We start from the raw sequence: 10,245 nt of genomic DNA, 5'->3' as shown, positions 1-10,245 counted from the left end.
GAGTTTCAAAATACTCATAGTCAGTTTTATTCAAATAGTTTGAACTATGAATCGTAATGTAAATGGATTTAGTTTTATGATATTCCATATACTTAATATGTTATGATTTAAATAAGAATGTGTGGCTTTTATGCACTTTAGACCCTGTGGTTTAACTTATTTATAAGTGAATTAAATTACACACAAAGATAGTTGCTAACTTCCAAGTGTTAATAAGTTAGGGTTTGATTCTTAAAGAATGTGTTGTTGTAAAGCTAATTCCATTTGATCTAATCCATAGATCAAATCATCTCTACCCAAAACAAGGTTTTAGCAAAGATCACAGTGAAGCTTATAGCGCTTGACTTGATGATCTACTTCAATTCCAGCAAGTCAAGTGAAACTTCGATTCTTGTGGTAAGTTTTATTTGAAAGCGCGAAAATTCCCCGGATTTTCTATGCATGAATGCAATGCACACTTTGGTGTTCTATCATTTTATAGCCTTTAAACCTGGGATATTACAACGTCACAATCCTTGTTTTGAAAATCCGAAAGGCAAATTGAAATTGGAAATAATGAGTACATGGTGTCGATTTCATAGAGTCAGAGGTTGACGGTTTGATTTCAACACGCTCTATAAATTTAGGGCTAAACGAGACATTATTCTAAAATGAACAACCACAAAGCAAGTCCCTGCAATGTAACGTGAGCAAAACAACAACGTGTGTCATTACATAGCAATAGCATATATACTACGGTTTTGCTATGTCTCAGTTAACTAAAATTTTCTTAAGTCTAAGTCACTTACAAAAAAGTACTTGAGTTGCACTTTTCTGTTAAAAAAATGCAATTGCACTTTTACGCAGTAAATGTGCAAGCCGAACCGAGTTGCACTTTTCTTTAAACTGCAGTTGCACTTTTCTAAGGTGACTGAGACTTAAGAAAATCTCAATCAACTTAGACATAGGCACACCCTATGTACTATGCGCGGACCGCCGTGTTACAAGGCTACTGTTTAAAAAGACAATTAACCGTACTGGTATTAGATTGTGGGAGAGGCGTTTCGGAACATGGGTCCATATGATCCTGTTATCCGGTCCGTTGCTCGTAGTATTGAGATCTGTGCCGAGACCAATTCCCGAGCGAATACGTGGTGTGGAAAAGGGAGATACGAGATGAATATGCGTGCATTTATTGCGGCGGTACCGGCCGTTCATGGATGGTGTCGGATGCGCGCCGTCTGTGCCGGACTGCCGTTGCACGGAGGGCCGTTCTGGACCAGTTGGACAAGTTACTGCAGCTCTCAAGGACCACTGGTCCAGTTTTGGTTTGGAGGATCCAGCAAGGCCAGAGCTTCCCCGTTCCCCCTTCTCGTACCATCTTCTCGGCGAGCGGCCGGCGGAGCGATTTCAGCAGGGAGCGCGCGGATTCGGCAAGCCATGGATTTCCCGCTAGATCCGATTAGCAGGTGCGTAATTTCCTCTGGATCTTGTGCTAATACGCTGCAGCTATGTTTATGGGCGGAAGGGGGGGGGGGGGTATGAATCATGGGGGAGGCTAATTTACTGATGTGTGCAAACTGAGGCAGCCGTGTTGAATCTGCAAGGAGAGGACTCGGTAAGCAGCAACGCTGGTCCGGTGGCGGCGGTCGAGCTTGGGAACCTGGTGGGCAGTACCGGTGTGGATGATGTCGGTAGCTGCATGGCTTGCCTGGTACCGTTGGCCGGCGATTCCGGAGAATCAACTCAGGACGATCCACAAGACCCCGGATGGAAGAAGAGGTAAGCGGTTCTGCATAATTGTGTAGTTGTGTTCTGATAGGGCAGGTCAATCGATGTCCTAATTTTTCGTATTTGTTTGTCTGGCTGTACCATCGGATCCTGTAGGAAAAATATAACTAAGCTGCCTGGTTTACAGTACAGCTGACGACGAACCTTATGTTTGTCCAACTCCTGTGAACACAATAGGCAGATGGGAAAAAATGGTTGCTCGTAACTAGGTGTCAATGGAAAATGGTACGATGTAATTTGGTTCCTTCATATGAAAATGGAAGAGTGTGAGCTAATGATTTATGAATGAATTAGTGTGTTTTTTGCGTTGAGGTTGTAAAAACACATAGTGTAGAACAAGGACTCCTGTGCCTATGCTTCTGTATATGAGATTATGCTGGGACTGTGTATGAGATTATGCTGTCCTCTTTATTTCGTCTTCCAAAGTATTCTTTCGTGTGTCAGGCTTGATCTTGCAGTTGACAGAGAACCATGCAAAATTGGTCTGTACTCGTAAACCGAATGTAGATCGTGTGTATATGGAAAAAATAATGGTATGCTGGTGGGTGTTTTCTTGGGGGAGTAAAATTGAATCTTATGATATCATCAACTCAGTGGGTGAGGGTAGGTTTTTTTTTTTCTTGTTGGCTTGTTTTATGTTAAGGAAATTTGCGGATATTACGATTATTCAGACCTTGCGCTGGCATTTTTTTGTGTGTGCGTGTTTTTTGTGGTTGAGCATGAACAGAGCTGTAATATTTGAACAAATATTTTGGGATCATATTTCCATACTGACTGCATAGGGGAAAAAATCTGATTTTGCAGAGTCCATGTCGGTCGTGCACCTCCAGATAGAACTCGTTGCGCGGAATGGAAAAGCGCATTAGAGAAATCAGTCCGGTGTTACGCAGAAACTCGGCGACGAGGTCATTGACTCGATAAGTGAGGCATATGATTTCTATAATTTGTATTCCTGGGAGCGTGGTTTTGGGGTCAGATATGAAAGAGCTAGCTAAATTCAGCGAAGACGAAATGCATGCAGGAAATCGTATGCGGGTGCTCGGTGAGGCTGCTGTTTTGAAATTCTTTTGATTTGGTTCTCTGTTTGTGGTGCTGTATAAAGCATTGGCCTAAAGTTTTTCTGGTTCCCTGTGATGCAGGGGAAGCCGACAGGTGAAAATACAAGGTCATGTTGCTGTGAATGTTGAGGTCTGCAGACAACGGTTGGTACATTACGGAGCATCAGGCGAGTCACACTCATGTGCTGACGGAGACATGTGGTGAGACTGCATTCTAGCCTTATCAACGACGGCGTAAACCTTAGGGTTCGCGTCCTGTGCCTCAATCCCTTTAAGTGCCTCCCGATTCAATCTATCCTTCCGCGAAACGATACCACCGAAACGTACCTCACACGGAGACCTGCTCGCCCAAGATTCGTACTCCTTCCTGATCTCCAATACCTGATTACCGCTAAGACTCATGTTGCTCCCGGATTGGTATGGCGGCGGCGTGCGGTCGCCCACGAGTCGGCCATGTCGACCTGAAATGCTTGAGCTCCTGCAGCTGACTTCATCAGCTTTGACCTGGTGCTCATCTGAATGTTTAACTTGAGTAGAACATGAGCAAACAAGGGGCTAAAGCCACTCCAAGGTGTTCACATGCGTGGATTCCCTGAGTAGAACTGTATTACCTGAGGGGCTGAGCATCCCCGGGTATTTATCATACCTGGTTTCCCTGTAATAGAACAGTAGCAATATTTGAGGGCTTGGCCACTGCAGATGTTTAAGGGCACGGTTCACTTAAGTAGAATTGTACGAAAAAAGGGTCCTAGCATCTGTCAAGTGTTTTGCTGAATGGTTTCCTGTAATAGAACATTAGTAAAATTGATGATTGGGCCAATGTAGATGTTCATGGTAATGGTTCCCTCAAGTATCCTTAACTGTTTCCCTCAAAAAAAAAAAGTATCCTTAACTGTAATAATGGACTGTTTCACTACGTCATTTCATCTGTCAGTTAGGGGGTCCCACAGCCTGGCCGAACGGAGGCCCCTGTGTGGACAGTGGCCATTTTAATCCTACCACGGTCCAGGTCGGTCTACTACGTCTGCCAGCCATCTAGACCGAGTGCAGGCCAAACGGACGAATGGGCCTTAAATGAGGACAGTGCGTGGGCCATGTTACTGCTCATAAATCAATATACGTGATAGAATACACCATCCTATACAGCCTGACGCACAGATCTCTATGGAATTGAATGGTAAAGATAACGGGATCATCTGGACCTGGGTTTCGTTTTGAATTTCCGGTAGTAGTACTGGTATAGATTGTAGTAGTAGTACTGGTATGATAGCTTACGATACTTGCATTGCCGCCCAGCGGCCTAAGCTTGTGACCTGATTACTCACTGCATGCGCGCGTTAGAGTGTGGGATTATGCCTTGCGCCCACCGTGGCGGATCTTTCGGGAGGTGGACACGACGGTCTCGCCGCCGATGATGGGAGCGGCGCTGCCGACGACGGGAGCGGTTGATCCGACGACCGGAGCGACCCCGCTGACGACGGGAGCGAGGGTGGCGAGTTTGGTAGGCACGGCGCCGACGCCCGGGATGCCGCTGCTGCGCCGACGACCCGGAGCGAGGGTGGCAAGGCCGGTAGGCACGGCTCCGATGCCCGGGAGGCCTCCACCGATGACGGGAGCTAAGCCACCGACGACGGGAGCGACCTGACCGACCATGGGAGCGGCACCACCGACGGTGGGAGCGGCACCGCCGCCGAGGACAGGAGCGATGGATCCGACGACGGGGGCGACGGATCCAACAACGGGGGCCAGGCCTCCAACGACGGGAGCGAGGGGGCCAAGGTCGATCGGCACGGCGGCGAGCTCGGTGGGGACGGCGCCGTGGGACGAAAGGTCGGAGACGGCCGGGCTGCCTCCGCCGACTCCGGGTCCGGGTTGCTTGGGGAGCCTGACGTTGGAGGTGGTGTTGCAGGCGGTACCGGAACCGGCGGAGCCGCACGCGAGCGCCACCGACGAGGAGGAGAGCGCGAGCGTGGCGAGAAGAAGCACCGCGGAGAGCTTGGTGGAGTCCATTGCTGCGAGCTTGCTGCGTCTACGTGTGAGTTAATTTTGTGTGTGCCTCTCTTGCAGTGCGAGGCATGGTTTTTATAGGCGCACGTACGTACGCGCGCCATTCGTGTGCGGTGGCAATGGCATGCACCATGAAGTGAGGATGGTTGCTGGTCAAGTGGAGGCGCTTCACGACATTTTCTAGTAATCAAATGGATTGAGTATTGTGGGCCCCAGTACAAGTCGACGCTAAACGCTGCGGGTTTTTCTTCGCCTTCCCCATCACTTCCACACAGTACTAGTAAATTCTGTGCACTCGTGTGCCGTGCGGGAAGGGCAAGTGTGGACGGTTTGGCGCGACGCCGAACCGGCTAAGATAAGGGCAGCGGCGCGTGACTCCCCGGGGAATGTTTTTTTGCAGACCTATCGCCATGATCGCGTACCTTTGTACTTCCTCAAATCTATAATTTTATAATTTCTACATAAAATGCGTCTAGATATATTTAAATTTGGACAAGAATTGTGGAACGTTGGGAGTAGCTTCATTGGTTGGCCTAGAATATATTCGTGGACTTGTGTGGTAGACGTGTGTAGCCGGTATCATGCCCGCCTTCACCGCCGGATGGATTCAGTGCTTCGGTTCACTTAGATCGTCTTTTATGAATATATGCACAAACATATGGTTGAATATAAGCCGGGAAATATATTGAAATTATGGACATCAATAAAGGTACTATGTGCATATATACTTAGTTGCTTACATGCAGAGCTGCCTAGTTGAGTACTGTCTGTTTGAGTAAGAAAATATATTCAAAAGTGGAGGCAAATCCCCCATCCATTAATTAAGCAGAAGTGTGTTCATAAGACAATATACAAAGAGAAAAAAATATGCGAAACCGAACAACTATCGAGAAATTACAACACTCAAATGCTTGGTGCCCGCTTTAGCCCAAATTAAGCTTTGTCTCATCCTTGATTGTCTTTAGGAGAATTGTCATTGGGGCGGATTTGTTGCGGAAGGCCCCGCGTTATTTTTCCATTCCAAATAGTGCAACTAATGAGCATAGTGAGGGACGTTATGAACTTGCTGTTGAGAGTATTATTGCTCGCATGCTCATATTCCAAGCCACCCTTTGATCATATCCCAAAGCCTTTTGGTGTAGCAATAATATAAAAAAAAGATGCGTGGTCGTTCTTTGAATTTGCTTGCAAACAGGGGAAATGTCGCAATTTTTCGACCCCTATAGCCTATCCACCTATACAAGGTGACGCAAATTCATGAACAAAGATATACTAAGCATTCATCTCCATCATTTGCATCTGAGCGCCCGAGGAAGCTAGGTCTCGCACGATCGACCCTAGCCGATGTATAGGATTGGAATCCTATAAGAAGATGAGGTGTATTTGGTTTTTGCAAAGAAATTTTCCATAATGTATGAACCCCATGCTTTTTCTATAGGATTTACACTACAATATTTTTGTAGTATTAGTCCCCATAAAATATGTATTTCTATGAATCAAACAACTTATGTAAGAATTTTTTTCATAGAATTCAAATCCTTCACAATTTCTATACAAATCCAATAAATCAAAGCATTCCTTAATATCTCATCGATCTAGCTCAGCTAAATGTGCCATCATCAGGTTCAGGTCTAGTCAGACGTACAGCTAGCCTCATGGCGACCGAAGCGCGAGACGGCAGACGGCCGGGCAGGTAAATCCATACTCATGTGATGGGGACGTAAGTGTGTGGTTTCATTCACGAGACAAGTTCAGAGCGATGGTACGCACGGCGTCGCTTCCCTAGCTAACTCGTGGCTCCATCTTATCTACCGGAGCCACGACGTACCTGCAATCGCCGACGTGTCTTGTAAGTTACATGAATCATTTTGGCAACTAGGATTTAGCAACTTAGGCTATGGTGATGCTCGCTCCAGCCAGGCCCCTGGCGAGCCTTGTTATGGCCACATAAATACAAGGTATATATCCACTTCAGTTTAATCAAAAACAAAATTAACAATGCCGAGAATTTATATTTTTCATTAGTTGGAGAGAGGAAATACAAGAGCTTTTTTTTGTCTTATATCAGCGAGGACATGATCTTTCATAAAAAAGGAAACAATTTTCTCCATTATATGAGATGGTGTATCTTAGACACATAATAATACACTAGTAAAAAACAAGGCTTTCGTTCGGAGCACCCTGAAACATTAGTCTCGGTCGACACCGAAAAGTTTTAGTCCCAATTTGTAACGGGACCTTTAGTCTCGGTTGGAGACACCAATCAGTACTAAAGGGGTTGCGGCGAGCTGTCTCTGGTGCGAAAGCCTTTAGTCCCGGTTGATGTCCCCAATCTGGACTAAAGGTCTACCCTTTAGTCCCGATTTGGGACACCAACCGAGACTAAATGATTTCTAGGTTTTTTGCTCCCCACACACCCCACCTCACCCCCTCCCCATGTGTATCGCCTTTTTAGCTTTGTAAAATACAAAAAATGGTAGAAAATTCAAAAAATAAAATTTAGATTCCTTTATATTAACCTGCTATTAGGGGAAATTAATAAATTTGATTTTTTATTTCTCGGTAAAAATGGTAATATCTTTTGCATATGACGTTAGAAAAAAAACCTATCAAAGATGTATAACCTATCAAAATGATCATCTCAAAATATCTACTGTGACTATTGAAGGTGTTTCTGAACCTACGATTCTTAAGAGTTCGGCATGTAGGGAAGCACTAGCTCTGGCGTCTGATCTGAATCTTTATCGTTTTAAAGTGCCTACTGATTTTTTAGAAGTGGCCAATTGCTTTCGCTCCGAAAAGAAGGATAAAGGGAAGTTCAGTTTCATTATCCAGGAGAGTCAGGAGTGGGCAAAATAGTTTGCTGAAACTATTTTTTGTTATGAAGGTAGAGCTTCTAATGGTGAATCTCACATATTATCCCGTCATGCTACGTCCCTAGAGGTTGGTAGATCGGTTTGGCTTGTCACACCACCGAAGAATCTATGTATATGTGTTTGTTTGATCGAATAAATGAAGAGCCTGATTGGGGTGGTTCTAGGTACAATCTTCTTCTTCTTCTTCTTCTTCTTCTTCTTCTTCTTCTTCTTCTTCTTCTTCTTCTTCTTCTTCTTCTTCTTCTTCTTCTTCTTCTTCTTCTTCTTCTTCTTCTTCTTCTTCTTCTTCTTCTTCTTCTTCTTCTTCTTCTTCTTCTTCTTCTTCTTCTTCTTCTTCTTCTTCTTCTTCTTCTTCTTCTTCTTCTTCTTCTTCTTCTTCTTCTTCTTCTTCTTCTTCTTCTTCTTCTTCTTATCTTTTCTTGTTATTTTCTTTTCTCTTTCGCTTATGTTTTTTTGGTTTTTTATTAATAAAAAGTATACTAAAATTTATTTTGTAATATTCCAATATAATTGAACCTTGAAATTCATGAAAGCATTCTCTTTCTACAAGTCATATAATTCTTTTATTGTGTCATATATGAAATTCTTTTAACCTCTTCAATAATTATTTGAACCGCATGAACTTTCTTGCTTTTCAGACGAACATACCTTTTGAACTACCTGAACCTCGTGAACATTCTTATAATTCCCCATGAACACTTTCTGAAATATACATACATTTTTTTGAACCTGCTTGTGTACAATTTTCAAACATCATGAATATTTCTATGTGAATATATTTATTTTCTCAAGTTTCTATATGCTCGTTAATTTTTCCAACATATTAGTAAAAGACCCTGAATAAATGTTATACTACAATAAATTTAATTAATAAATAAACCAAAAAATGGAAAAAAGAAACATGAAAAAACGAACAAGAGGTAAAAAACCTGGGCCAACCCACGTAAAGGAATTCAGTGATCGTCAGTGACATAAGAGAAACTAGAAGCGATGGTCGTGTTTCCTGAGAGAAAGAAAAGAGTGATGGCCGCTTGCCCCCGTACTTAGGGATGCAGGCGGATGCCGGCCAAGCCATCAAGGCATGTCCGCCTCATCACTTCATTCTCTAATCACCTAATCACACAATCACTAGTCTTTAGCTAATTTACACCACACACACCTAATCCCATGGGCTATCCGCCACGTCCGCTGGATTGTCCACTTTCATGCCTGCCCGTACTACGAGCAACATTGTCTCCCGTTGTACGCACATGCTTGGACAGGCTCGATCGAATCGACCAAAGGGGAAAAACGAGGAAACAAGTCGTCGCACAATGTAGGGGCAAGGCCGAATCACGAAACTAGAACTTTACCTTAACACTTTTGCACGTCGAGCAAGGGGAAAGCCACGGATCTTGGCGACCCCCCGACCTGTGGACTCACGACAGCAGGGCGTGAAGCTCAGCGACTCCTCCGATTGCCGGCCGGCGCAGGGACTCCAAGTGCAGAGTGTGCAGTTTAGGAAGCAATCTTTCCCACAAGGATGACTAGAGGATTCATATCAAACTCTCGGGAAATGGGTAAATAGTTGTACTACTCCTCTGCTTCTAGCAATCCTGCAAAGTAAAATAAAATCTTTTGTTCCCAACTCCACCGTGTGGTTGTCAAGCACAAGGTTTAGTGTAAGTAAATATAACACAAGTAGTAATAAAATAAAGTAAACTAGAGAAAAATAAAGTAACTAAGTAAAAATAGTAAAAAAGGTTGATTATTTTTGGTCTTTTGGATGCAAATAAGATAGGGATTTCTATTTCCGTGCCCTCGGGTCCTTAGTTGTGCTCAGTTTTCCCCAGCTCGTTAGTTTTTCCTCAGTTTTCCCCTCCCTCTAGTTTGAAACCCCTCGCAGACGCTCGGACGGGAGGGTTGCCATCGAGTCGGAGGCCTTACCGTTACCATTAATCGATGGGTGGGGCTGCACGAGAGGGCGGTTCCTCTCGACCCGTCTCGTGCCGACAAATGGGGCCGCTCTATAGGGCAGCCGCGGCCATTGACCGGTGGGGTCATCTATTTTTCGGGAAAAGTCATATATTGCCGCTACGAGGGGCTGCCGCGGCCAATGACCGGTGGGGTCGTCTATTTTTCGGGAAAAGACATATATTTGCCGCTACGTGGGGCTGCCGCAGCCAATGACCGAGTGGGGTCGTCTATTTATTTATAGAAAATCATATATTGCCGCTCCGTGGGGCCTCCGTGACCAATGACCGCTGGGGTTGTCTATTTATTTAGAGAATATAATATAGAGCCGCTCTGTGGGGCCGCCTTAGCCCATGGCAGGTGATTATTTTCGTAGCTTAATCTAAAGTGACTCTTATGCTAAACTTGTGCATAATACATAGAAAATAGCTAGATCTCTAAATATATAGAAAATAGCTAGTAGATCTCTAAATCGATGCATATGAAGCTACATATATATTCTTGGTCATAATCCCCTTATCTAAAGGGGATGGATGCATGGCTTCATGTCGTCGTCACTTTCATCGTCAGTATCTTCGTCG

General features: G+C 44.5%; 1 long non-coding RNA gene across 1 annotated transcript; it reads left to right on the top strand.

Moving 5' to 3' along the window:
* Positions 1–1,247: 1,247 nt before the first annotated feature.
* LOC124678097 lies at positions 1,248–3,645 on the top strand. The gene is made up of 4 exons (XR_006994330.1): positions 1,248–1,448; positions 1,569–1,761; positions 2,575–2,812; positions 2,910–3,645. It is a non-coding gene; the product is annotated as an uncharacterized LOC124678097 (long non-coding RNA).
* Positions 3,646–10,245: the final 6,600 nt, after the last annotated feature.

The sequence above is a fragment of the Lolium rigidum genome, chromosome 7 (genome assembly GCF_022539505.1).
Source record: "Lolium rigidum isolate FL_2022 chromosome 7, APGP_CSIRO_Lrig_0.1, whole genome shotgun sequence".
NCBI lineage: Eukaryota > Viridiplantae > Streptophyta > Magnoliopsida > Poales > Poaceae > Lolium > Lolium rigidum.
Note: the sequence above shows the minus strand (reverse complement) of the source record. Positions and strands in the feature narration are given on the sequence as shown.